The sequence below is a fragment of the Schistocerca piceifrons genome, chromosome 2, assembly GCF_021461385.2.
Source record: "Schistocerca piceifrons isolate TAMUIC-IGC-003096 chromosome 2, iqSchPice1.1, whole genome shotgun sequence".
NCBI lineage: Eukaryota > Metazoa > Arthropoda > Insecta > Orthoptera > Acrididae > Schistocerca > Schistocerca piceifrons.
Window position 1 is genome coordinate 74,517,330 of NC_060139.1, and position 13,802 is coordinate 74,531,131.

Below are 13,802 nucleotides of genomic sequence, written 5' to 3' on the forward strand. Positions count from 1 at the left end.
TGCATGTGGTGGTGGATATGGTCTCCAAGGATGCGTCCATACTTTGTTGATCCACTGTGCCTTCCGGAATGACGAGATCGCCCAGGGAATGCCATGAAAACATTCCTCTGACCTTAATGCCCTGACGATTGTTGCAAGGTGTTTGCTTTCAGAGGTTTCATGCCGTACACACAACGGCCAACTGTCCGATGGAGCATAAAATGCGATACATCTGAAAAGGCCACCTGTCACTACTCGTTGGAAGTCCAGTTGCGATACTGGCGTGCAAATTCCAGCCTTGGTCGCCAATGAATAGCAGTCAGCTTGGGTGCATAAACCATACACAGCAACATTCACCGAACAGTCATTGAGATGACAGTCTTGATAGTACCTTCGTCCATCTGGTCAGTCAGTTGCTCAACAGGTGTATTGTCTATTCGCCTATACACATTTCCAAAGCTGTCATTCACACCTGTCATCTGGGGCCTGTGGTGCACCACAGTTGCCTCAGAGCGCCAATTTACCATGTACAGTACATTTCAACCATGGCGAAATGTGAATGGTTTACACACTTAGCCATTTCGGAAATGCTTCCATCCTCGATCCGGGAGCCAATGGTCAAGCCCGTTTGGACGTCAGATAAATCCTCCATCTCCGCATTATGAGAACGACTGCACTGTTTCCCGCGTCCCCCCCCCCCAAACACGCTTTGTACACCCTTCACTGCTAGTGCTGCCACCTGCAGTCTATGAGTTGTTACTGACGCGTGCTCGTTACAAGGAGTGATCAAAGACACTTTCAAAAAAATAACTTTATTAAGAAAACGAAACTCATTTGTAATGTCCTTGGATGAATATCCACACAGCTATATTCAACGAAAATATCTCTCCATTGATGTGCCTATACGACAAACCCTACAGTCAGGTATGCAGCGCCGTGAAGAAAAAATGGCTCTGAGCACTATGGGACTTAACTTCTGAGGTCATCAGTCCCTTAGAACTTACAACTACTTAAACCTAACTAACCTAAGGACATCACACACATCCATGCCCGAGGCAGGATTCGAACCTGCTACCGTAGCGGTCGCGAGGTTCCTCACTGTAGCGCCTAGAACCGCTCGGCCACCCTGGCCGGCGCCGTGAAGACCTGAGACGTTACTGAGCCAATGACGCTAGCGTGTGATGGCTGACCTGCTGCTGGTGAAGACCAGGACGAACTGGGCTGGGGCTGCCAAGGTTGAATGCTGAGACGACACTGCTGGTGCCGCCATCTTGAACTGCTGGTACTGCCGACATGCCAGCTGAGTGACCGAGCGGTTTTAGGCACTACAGTCTGGAACCGCGCGTCCGCTACGGTCGCAGGTTCGAATCCTGCCTCGGGCATGGATGTGTGTGATGCCCCTAGGTTAGTTAGGTTTAAGTAGTTCTAAGTTCTAGGGGGCTGATGACGTCAGATGTTAACTACCATAGTTAAAAAAAAAAAAGAAAACTGCCGACATGGGGCGTAGGGCAGCCACTTCGCACGGCCCGGCTGTGGCCTCAACAGTTGAGAGCGGATGGATATCTGCGTAGCACTGTGAGGGCACCTGCCCTGACAATAGTGTTCTCTGTTGTAACAAGCATACTGGCTGTCGGCGAGGTTGCCACCCCCCCCCCCTCCCCCTCCCAGACGCTGTGGAGGGGCCCTGTAGCTCCGTGGTAAACAGCGCAGGTCATACCAGGAAAATGTCTCTGTACTGACGGGAGACACTTACGCACGTCTACCTGGTGGAGCAGTTGCCTGCACGGCCTGCTTGGTGTACCATATCGAATATCAGACGAACACAAAAGTTACTGCACACACGCCGAACATAGCTGTAGTCACATTGTGACTGAACTGTGTAGTACACATCATGAAAATTTGCCCTCTGTTCCTTGCGCCTTTATGGTGCTGAAATCTTAATCTTAGGCCTGGTAGCAGTAGTTGTTGCTGTTGTGTTCATCTGTGGATTACCTTTACAAGGATATTAGGGGGTTGGGTTGCTTTGCGGGGGGAGACCAGACAGTGAGGTCACCGGTCTCATCGGATTAGGAAAGGAAGGCGGCCGTGCCCTTTCGAAGGAACCAACCCGGCATTTGCCTGGAGCGATTTAGGAAAATCACGGAAAACCTAAATCAGGATGGCCGGACACGGGATTGAGCCGTCGTCCTCCCGAATGCGAGTCCAGTGTGCTAGCCACTGCGCCACCTCGCTCGGTAAGGATATTAGGCATGGCCGGCCGGAGTGGCCGTGCAGTTCTAGGCGCTACAGTCTGGAACCGAGCTACCGCTACGGTCGCAGGTTCGAATCCTGCCTCGGGCATGGATGTGTGTGATGTCCTTAGGTTAGTTAGGTTTAAGTAGTTGTAAGTTCTAGGCGACTGATGACCTCAGAAGTTAAGTCTCATAGTGCTCAGAGCCATTTGAACCATTTTATTAGGCATGACGTAGTATTACAGTTTAAGTACAAAACAATCTATATACTCATTTGTTTGCATAATTACTCTGATTCTGACGGTGGCTCTTTTTGCCAAGTCAAGGCACTCTGGTTCATCCATACCATGGAAGCAGTTGAAAAGTCCAGTGACTGCATAACCGGTGAGACCTCTGGACCTAAGAGACGGTTGGAGGACCCACGATCCGAGAGTGACGATGTACACTAATACCGCTAGTCTTGTCATCCTGCACTCGACCGTTACGCAGTTCACAGGTACAGGGCCTGATGACATCCCACTCACGTGGAACCCTGAAAAGAACATTCCAATTGGCGAGGCGGATACAACAGATGTGTCGAATTCAACGCTCAAATCTCACATCAGCCAGCTGCAATCTTCCACGTCAAACCATGTAAGCTCACTGATTCACCAGAGTTTTATAAACTGCCAGATCAGGAAATAAATTAGGAGGGAAACCAAATTGACTAACAGAACGACAGTCCACAGAGCTGGCCAGTTTTTAAGCCCGTATCACCATCTATTGGCGTCAAAAACATCAGGCATACCATCTCTAAAAAGTCAATAGAATCTTCAGTTATTTCTTATCGAATTTTTGTGCAGTTTTGTAGAATCGGCTTGAATAACTGACGTTCTGTTTACTTCATGCATCCGGAGGTCTGTTCCAAATTTACAGTATGCTAAGGCGGTGTTTCTACTGCTGCCCTTCATGAAAATGACAAACAGCTTTCGCCAAATACGACGGTAAATCGCGTTACAGACACTAGTTGCAAACATTTCTCGGTTTGCAATTCAGGATTCGTGAGAAAGATTTTTTTTATGTGAACCATATGTTCTTAATTTTAACAGTCGTCAAGATTCTCGCAAATAGCAAAGCAAGAACATTGTAATAAGTAACACAAAAAGTATACCGGCGTAAGCTAATTCAGGGGAGGAAGAAAAATCAGAAAGAGGGAGTATGCACAAGTAGGTAAAGGAGGGATAGCTATATAAGTCTTAATCTAAAAAAAATCGTTCTGTGTAGTTCAAAAAATGAAAATCATCTGCTGACACTACAAACAGGCAACAATAGCCATACGGTAAGCAAGATGGAACATCGAAAATTCCTTTGTGTTCATGCGGATAATGGTGAATTGATCACTTAGTAATGAAACTCGGCTGGGTACATTTACCACTGAGAACTACATTTCGTGGTGTCGATATGCACACAACGCTGCATACCTTCAGACTCCGTTGTGCTATGGAATATCCTTTCGAAGTATTGCACTTACGGAAAAGTGACCAATAAGTGCGAGAACGTTTTATGTGAAAGCTCGTACAGCTTTTTAAATAAAATAAATGTTATTAATACTCTACATCTTTATTCTTCATGGCTACATATTTATTTGTCAACGTAGGCACTCTGGCGACAAACACACTTCTCCCAACGAGAGGCCAGTTTGTCGATGGAGCCACATTCTCACCTCTGCTTGCACCGCTTCATCACTATCAAAGTGACGTCCTAAAAGGTAAGAAACTTCCTCTCAGATTAAAACTGTGTGCTAGACCGAGACTCGAACTCGGAACCTGTGCCTTTCGCAGGCAAATGCTCTACTACTGAGCTATCCAACTACGACTCGCCAGCCGTCCCCACAGCTTTATCCTAAGATTACTTTTGTCTCATATTATGATTTTTTAAGTTATGGTTAAATGGAAATTGATTTCTGTCATTAAATACAAATCCAAGAAGGAGTAAACATACTGGTAAACAAATGCTGGGATACCAAAAGGCTTAAGGAGCGCACTGCAAGTTTTGCGATGATATTCTCTGTACGAGGATGAGCTGAAAAGTAATACCTCCAAATTTTTTTATTTTCTCTCAAAATCGGTTGAGGTATTACATGTCATTACGGGTCGTGGGTCGTGTTCGAGTAGCTCAATGGTGAAGCACTTGCCCGCGAAGGGCATGGCGGGAAACGTGGTGCTAGTGCAAGTAAAGTTGTGGGGAGGGGTCGTTGGTCGTGCTCGGGTAGCTCACTGGAATGGACCCATCGCCCAACTCTGGGTGTACCGGAGTGAGAAGTTGACTTGAAGACGTGATGTTGAACGAAACTCGTCTAGCTTGATGGGGGAAACCAGATGGCGCCATGGTTGGCCCGCTAGATGGCGCTGCCATAGGTCAAACGGATGTCAACTGAGTTTGTTTTAAAATAGGAAATCCCCATTTTTATTACGTATTCGTGTAGTACGTAAAGAAATATGAATGTTTTAGTTGGACACTTTTTTCGCTTTGTGATAGATGGCGCTATAATAGATATAAAACAATCAATAATAAATAAACATCTAACAAGGATGCAACAATTTTTAACTAATGTCTTTCCACGTAATCTTCTAATGTTGCATTATAATCTCTGTCAATACAAGCGGAGTATAATAGTTTCATGACAATTAATTGTGAACATGGCCGACGAAATTAGTTTCTGATATCAACTTCTTTCTCCGCTGACTTATGTCTTAACTTGCTCCACATAACTGAAAACTCTGCTTTAGTACCAGTTGTAGTTACTTAGCTGCATGTTCCATAGATCATCTGAATGAGGCATTTATCGATATGGTGTGGAACGAGTCAGTTTACAGGATATTACGTGTACACACTACTATTTCATTCCTACACCTGCCACTACACTTAAAAACAAGCCTTTTTAAGTAGAAATTCGTCAACGAAACAGAAAAAGTTGTCCAGATTTAAAACTTGCTTCGCTACCTATCAGACATGTCATGTTATTGGACAATGCCCAAAAACTTTTATTCCTGCATATTTAACTCCTTTCTGAGCCACTGATAGCTTTAACAATGGGTAACAAAGGTCATTTTTCCCTCTAGTGTTGTAGGTATGTACATCACTGTTCTTCTCATACTGTGATGATTTATTTATGACGAATTTCATTAGCGAAAATAAGTATTGTTAGGGTGCAGCAAAAATGCTTAGTTCCTTGATGAGGTACCTACATGACGTCCGTGGGTGAACGCCATGTATTATTCTTCCTGCTCGCTTTTGTGCAATCAATACTTTCTTTCTAAGTGATGGGTCATTACAGAACATTAGTCCATATGAAAGTATAGAGTAGTAAATGCAAAATACGTGAGAACATAGGTGCGTTTGTTTCCAGGATTAGCAATTATACAAAGAACAACAGTAACTGAACTTAGTCTGAGAAGCTCAGTAATATGCTTCTTCCAGTTCAAGCTTTCATCAGTATGTACACACAAAAATTTGGATCATTCTACCCTGCTTACTGATTTTTGCTCATATGCTACATCATTTGTTGGTAAGACTCCATTTGTTGTACAGAACAGAATGTAGTGTGTTTTTTTCAAGATTTAGAAATGGTCGATTTTCAGAGAAAACCTAATAATTCTTTGGAAAATATCATTTACCAACTCTTCTGTTGTTTTCTCTCTAATGATATTTATTGTAACACGATCATCGTGTGGAAAAAATATAATTGTGCTTGTTGAATGTTAAGTGGAAGGTCATTCACATTTATATGGAATAGTAGCGGAGCCAAAATTGAAGCCTCTGGGGCTCCCTTTGTGATTTTACCCGAAGCACTAAAATTTTCTGCCTTTCCGACATTGTCTGAGTAATTCAGTATAACTTTTTGCATTTTGTTTGGCACGCTTGATACAGACCAGCTGTGTGTAAAGTCATCAGTTCCATAAAACTTGAGTTTTTCTAAGAAAGTGTTATAACCTTCACAATCGAAGGCGTTGGAGAGATTACAAAAATATCAATTAGTGATATATTATTATTTAAGGCTTGTACTTTTTGATGTGTGAACGTATAAATAGCATTCTCAGTCAAGCAACCTTTCTGGACTCCAAACTGTGATATGCTAAGTAAATTGTTTGTTAGGACATTACTTTTTCGAATATTGTGGAAAAAGATATTAGTAAATAAACTTGACGATAATTGTTTAAATCTATCTTGTCAAATTTCTTATGAAGTGGTTTAATAACTGTATGTTTTAACATGTCTGGAAAAATTCGCTGAGCCAATGATGTGCGGCATATATCATTACGGACATCACTTACTACGTTGGAACAACTTTTCAGAATTGTGTTTGAACTACTAACAACCCCACAAGAGCGTTTGTTTGATTAGAATTTTTATTATTATATTAAATAAATAAATGCCGTGTGGTTAGGGCCTCCCTTCGGGTAGACCGTTCGCCTGGTGCAAGTCTTTCGAGTTGACTCCACTTTGGCGACTCGCGTGCCAATGGGGATGAAATGGTGATGATAAAGACAATACAACATCCAGTCCCTGAACGGAGAAAATCTTCGAGCCAGCCGGGAATCGAACCCGGGCCCTTAGGTATTATGTTCCGTCGCGGCGACCACTCAGCTACCAGGGGCGGACATAATTATATTAATTTCAGTGAAGTATATTGGTGTTTCTCCCAGTTGCTTAAAGTTTTATGGAGTGACATTTTTAATAAATTCTCTTGCTTCTTCAACTGAACCAATTAATTCGGCGTCTGCTGCTACGTTTCGAAAGTGATTGTTAAAAGCATTTGCAACTTGTGAGTTATCAGTTACAACATTGTAATTTATTTTAATTGTTAAGGAATCTTGTACAGTGACTGCCTGACGTGTCTTACGCTTGACAGTGTCTCGTATAGTTTTAATCTTACTATCTGCATTATATATTTCTGTCAGGAGATGCACACTTCTGTACATTTTAATGACTTTCCTTAAAATACTACAGTATTGTTTGTCGTATGCAAGTAATGTCGGATCTTGACTTCCTCTGGCCTTTACATAAATTTCCCTCTTCCTCTTACATGAGATTTTAATTCCCGTAGTTATAAACGACTTCCTTATTCCTTAAGAGATCTTTTAAACAACTTTTAGGAAAGCAACTTTAAAATTTCCATACAAATTTACTACGGAATAAATTGAATGTGACGCTAACATCTACTTCTACAGATATCTGATCCCATACCACCCCTTTTAGTTTACTTTTAAAACAGTGTATGCTGTTCTCATTAACAAGCCTCACAGCTTTGCATGAACTGCTTCCGGATTGTAAGGTGCCATACTGTTAATTTCCGTTAATTGTGCAACACGAACAATGAGTGACGAATTGAATGGATAAATAACTATGTGAGACAAGGATATAATGTAATTTTACATCGAGATCGAGATCATCATAGATGAAATGCTGGATCATTACTTGAAGTAATCGAAGACTCACTCCAGGAAACAGGAGATGGAAAACCTAAAGGTACTGCGAAACTGATAAAAGAGACAGATATCAAACGAAGAGAATTGGTAATTTCTGTGGTGTGACGTAGAACATTATTATTTCATAGTCATCCGATAACTTAATTAATTATTTGTAAAGAGAGGAAAACTTTGACCGTTAACAATTTCATTAAGTTACCTATTCACCTCCTCTTTTTACGGATCCCATCTACCGGCAATTGAATATATTTGTTGCGCCAATGCGGAGATATAAAGCTGATAAATAATGCAAACACGCATCTGTTAAATACACTGAAGTGGTGCGATATAATCATAAGAAAATGACGCTTATATTGACCAAAGCATTTTGGGAGGCACTGAGGATCAATCACATGCGCCCCCCCCCCCCCTTCCCCCCAGCAACTACTTGGAAGAATGCGCTGGGACGTTTCATTAATACTAGCAGTTGTGGAATGCATCTTTAAAAAAAAAAAAAAAAAAAAAAAAAAGAGTTAAAATTGTTTTGAAAAAGATGGGTTCGTATTAAAGATACATACTGGCACAATATATTAGCTACTCCCTCCTTAGACGAGAAAGTATAAACGTAGCGATAAACGCAGCTGAGTGAGATTCTGGTAGCTTATAATTCAAAATAAAATTGAAAGCAGAGGAGTTGAATGAAACAAGACATCTTGTTTGCAGAAGGCAGTTGACTAGACAACATGATTCGCAACGTACACCGCAGGAAACCGAGAAAATGTTGTGTATTGTTTATTAAAGTCAGTTCAAGTTTGTACCTTGAGATGAGATGAATACAGTAACTATGTAAGCTAGTGTTAATATGTAATAGCATACGACTGGTATGCAATAAAGGATATGGGAGAGCTGCTTTTGAAAAAGTGGAGGACTGTCTTGGTAACTATTTTCAAAATTTTATTTTAATGAAAGTGCTGAATTCTTCTGTGGAAACATATTACCAGAAAGAGAAGCTTGCACAATACTTCGACAGAAGAAAACTGCAACGAAATATGTCATATCTTCGAAAATAATAGCTACATGGATTGGAAGTTTATGTTATGCTGTTTGTGAGGTGAAGATCTATGAGACAATATTTGTACGACATAGTAAAGCATAGTAGCTGCAAATACTCTCCCCGTTCGGATGAAAACTGTTTGAAAATATTCTGAAGTTAAGTATTAACAAGAGAGTTTACAATCGTAGTTGCGATACCGTTTTTGGCATTTGGTATAGGATATATGGACAGCCTAGCAACGGATAACATTGAAGCTAGATCGCGTAAAGTTCAAGTGAGATACTACACTACTGGCCATTAAAATTGCTACACCAAGAAAAAATGCAGATGATAAACGGGTATTCATTGGACAAATATATTATACCAGAACTGACATGTGATTACATTTCCACGCAATTTGGGTGCATAGATCCTGAGAAATCAGTACCCAGAACAACCACCTCTAGCCGTAATAACTGCCTTGATACGCCTTGGCATTGAGTCAAACAGAGCTTGGATGGCGTGTACAGGTACAGTTGCCCATGCAGCTTCAACACGATACCACAGTTCATCAAGAATAGTGACTGGCGTATTCTGACGAGCCAGTTACTCGGCCACCATTGACCAGACGTTTTCAATTGGTGAGAGATCTGGAGAATGTGCTGGCCAGGGAAGCAGTCGAACATTTGCTGTATCCAGAAAGGCCCGTACAGGACCTGCAACATGCGGTCGTGCATTATCCTGCTGAAATGTAGGTTTTCGCAGGCATCGAATGAAGGGTAGAGCCGCGGGTCGTAACACATCTGAAATGTAACGCTCACTGTTCAAAGTGACGTCAATGCGAACAAGAGGTGACCGAAACATGTAACCAATGGCACCCCATACCATCAAGCCGGGTATTACGCCAGGATGGCGATGACGAATACACGCATCCAATGTGCGTTCACCGCGATGTCGCCAAACACGGATGGGACCATCATGATGCTGTAAACAGAACCTGGATTCATCCGAAAAAATGACGTTTTGCCATTCGTGCACCCAGGTTCGTCGTTGAGTACACCATCGCAGGCGCTCCTGTCTGTGATGCAGCGTCAAGGGTAACTGCAGCCATGGTTTCCGAGCTGATAGTCCATGCTGCTGCAAACGTCGTCGAACTGTTCGTGCAGATGGTAGTTGTCTTGCAAACGTCCCCATCTGTTGACTCACGGATCAAGACGTGGCTGCACGATCCGTTACAGCCATGCGGATAAGATGCCTGTCATCTCGACTGCTAGTGATACGAGGCCGTTGGGATACAGCATGGCGCTCCGTATTACCCACCTGAACACACCGATTCCATATTCTGCTAATAGTCATTGGATCTCGACCAACACGAGCAGCAATGTTGCAATACGATAAACAGCAATCGCGATAGGCTACAATCCGACCTTTATCAAAGTCGGAAATGTGATGGTACGCATTTCTCCTCCTTACACGAGGCATCACAACAACGTTTCACCAGGCAACGCCGGTCAACTGCTGTTTGTGTATGAGAAATCCGTTGGAAACTTTCCTCATGTCAGCACGTTGTAGGTGCCGCCACCGTCGCCAACCTTGTGTGAATGCTCTGAAAAGCTAATCATTTGCATATCACAGCATCCTCATCCTGTCGGTTAAATTTCGTGTCTGTAGCACGTCATCTTCGTGGTGTAGCAATTTTATGGCCAATAGTGTAAATGAAGTTTCCTCATTAATGGTATCAGATTAGTTTGTGCCCCTGATCCGTGAAATATACTGCTTGCAGTGTAAAAAATTCCTAAGGAAAGGCAGAAACTATTGCGCCCGATGTTTGAAGGCTTGCGTGCTATAACGCAAGTCGATGTTTTTTAATTAGACTTCGAAGAGATAGGTGATAAAGGGTGATTGTTATTTGGACCGACTGTGGACAACTTTGTGGAACTGTCTGACCCGTGTAACTGCTACGAGCCACTAACGAGTAGTTTTACGTATATGGTGAATATAACTGAAACAAGTGCGGACTTTGACACACACTGTGGTTCGCACCTTGCGACTACAGCTATCATTCTGTTATACACAGCGAAAAGAACCCCAGCACTGCACTCACAAATAGCAGCATTAACGATAATGGCACAAGAGCCATACTAAATTGCGTTACCAAGAGTAAACCAATAAAAAATACAAACATGCATTTCCTACAAGGGAATAACACTGAACAGTAAATTGCCCAAAAGGGATTAAAGGGACAACTAAAATAAAATTTGGAAATTTTCTGTTTGAGCAAACACAATTCAAATTGTCTTAGTTCTCAAACATATTTAGGAGAAGTTTCTTCGAATCCATTGGATTCATTTATTCTGTGTGAAACAACACATAAACAATTTGTGGATCGTAGCACATAATGGGTTTTGAAATTATAGTATAGTATTAACAGAAATATTGGCAGGAAAAATATATACCTTAATCTTACATACTGGTATTCATGTGGCTGTGAAATTCGCAGTGAAGCTATGATTATTGTCCTTCAGTCTCTCATCTGCAATTAATAACGGTTTTTCAATTTTATACTACATAATATGTGAAATGTTTGGGGGCTAATGTGAAACTATCGCTTTACTGTCATGTCTGGGTACTAAAACTAGAAGAATTATGTTTGCTCAAGGCAGAACCGTATTTCCATATTATGTGTTATGAAGCAAACGTGGACAAGAAAAGAGCTTCAACCACAAGAGACAACTAAATCTCAAATATTTAAGAAGCCTATTAAAGCAGAACTCTTAAGTAATTCATGCCACAAAGTCAAGAATTATTTAGTAAACACAGAACAGGGAATGATAAAAATTAAAATTACTTAATAATGAACAGTTGCACTTGTACCGTAAACCGTCGTAATTTAACATTTCTTACCGTAATTTTTTATACGCAGGATCTGCTGTGGAGAATTCTAACCTTTTTGCATTTTCTTGAGTTCAACGTCTGATTCATTGTGGTGAAGTGCTCACTAAACTTTTTTTCACATGGGCTAAGGGGACAACAATAAGAATTCAATAGAACATTTGAAGTATTATCAAGGTCCTGGTGCTAGCCGTATGTGTGTATGTGTGTGTGTGTGTGTGAGAGAGAGAGAGAGAGAGAGAGAGAGAGAGAGAGAGTGAGAGGGAGAGAGGTGGTCACCACTGATAAGCTAAAAGTGGGTAATGTAAGTATGTTTTCATAAGGTGATATTACTGTATGCGTGAATTAGTTAGAATAAAAAAGATGTTCCCTCTTTCAGTTAAGGTGACATCTGATATGCAAATATAATACTGGAGGACTCAATACTTGAAAAAAAATCGTGACCCGTAAACAAAATGTGCTAAATCAAGAACATGGAGGCGTAGACGTGTGGAGGAGAATACAGTGGGAAATAGTGTGATCGTGGGATGACAATTTTGTCAATATACCTTGCCGTTGGTGGGGAGGCTTGCGTGCCTGAGTGATACAGATAGCCGTACTGTAGGTGCAACCACAACGGAAGGGTATCTGTTGAGAGGCCAGACAAACGTGTGGTTCCTGAAGAGGGGCAGCAGCCTTTTCAGTAGTTGCAGGGGCAACAGTCTGGATGATTGACTGATCTGGCCTTGTAACATAACCAAAACTGCCTTGCTGTGCTGGTGCTGCGAACGGCTGAAAGCAAGGAGAAACTACAGCCACAATTTTTCCCGAGGGCATGCAGCTTTACTGTATCGTTAAAAGCAGTTGAACGGAATGGACAGTGTCTTGAAAGGAGGATATAAGGTGAACATCAACTAAAGTAAAACGAGGATAATGGAATGTACTCTAATTAAATCAGGTGAAGCTGAGGGAATTAGATTAGGAAAAGACACTTAAAGTAGTAGATGAGTTCTGCTATTTTGGGAGCAAAATAACTGATGATCGTCGAAATAGAGAGGATATAAAATGGAGACCAGCAATGGCAAGAAAAGCGTTTCTGAAGAAGAGAAATTTGTTAACATCGAGTATTGATTTAAGTGTCAGGAAGTCTTCTCTAAAAGTATTTGTATGGAGTGTAGCCATGTATGGATGTGAAACATGGACGATAAATAGTTTAGATAAGAAGAGGATAGAAGCTTTCGAAATGTGGTGCTCCATAAGAATGCTGAGAAATAGATGGGTAGATCACGTAACTAATGAAGAGCTGCTGAGCAGAATTGGAGAGAAGAGGAATTTGTGGCACAACTTGAATAGAAGAAGGGATCGGTTGGGAGGACATGTTCTGAGGCATCAAGGGATCACCAATTTAGTGTTGGAGGGAAGCGTGGAGGGTAAAAATCGTAGGGGGAGAGCAAGAGATGAATACAGTAAGCAGATTCAGAAGGATGTAGGATGCAGTAGTTTGTTGGAGATGAAAAACTTGCACAGGATATAGTAGCTTGGAGAGCTGCATCAAACCAGTCTCAGGACTGAAGACCACAACAACAACAACATTCTTCGCTTCTTAGCCTGCCGATGTTCCAGTGACACGTGTCCTGATGTCACTCGGATATTCCTGGTGAAATCAAGTAGGACCTGTACATATATAGTGAACGTTAGGCGTACTCACTGCTGAATGGACGGTGCAATAGTTCTGTAGCGTTCATGACGAAGATCCAAGAAGTAGCCACAAAGCCCACATAAGTGTTGAGACGCCATTATAATACGAACGTACTACAAACCAAAACGAGGATAATGGAATGTAGTCGAATTAAGTCGGGTGATGCTGAGGGAATTAGATCAGGAAATGAGACACTCAAAGTAGTAAAGGAGTTTTGCTATTTGGGGAGCAAAATAACTGATGATGGTCGAAGTAGAGACGGTATAAAATGTAGACTGGAAAGCCTTTCTGAAGAAGAGAAATTTGTTGACATCAAGTATAGATTTAAGTGTCAGGAAGTCGTTTCTGAAAGTATTTGTATGGAGTGTAGCCATGTATGGAAGTGAAACATGGACGATAAATAGTTTAGACAAGAAGAGAATAGAAGCTTTCGAAATGTGGTGCTACAGAAGAATGCTGAAGATTAGATGGGTTGGTTACATAACTAATGAGGAGGTATTGAATAGAGCTGGGGAGAAGAGGAGTTTGTGGCACAACTTGAC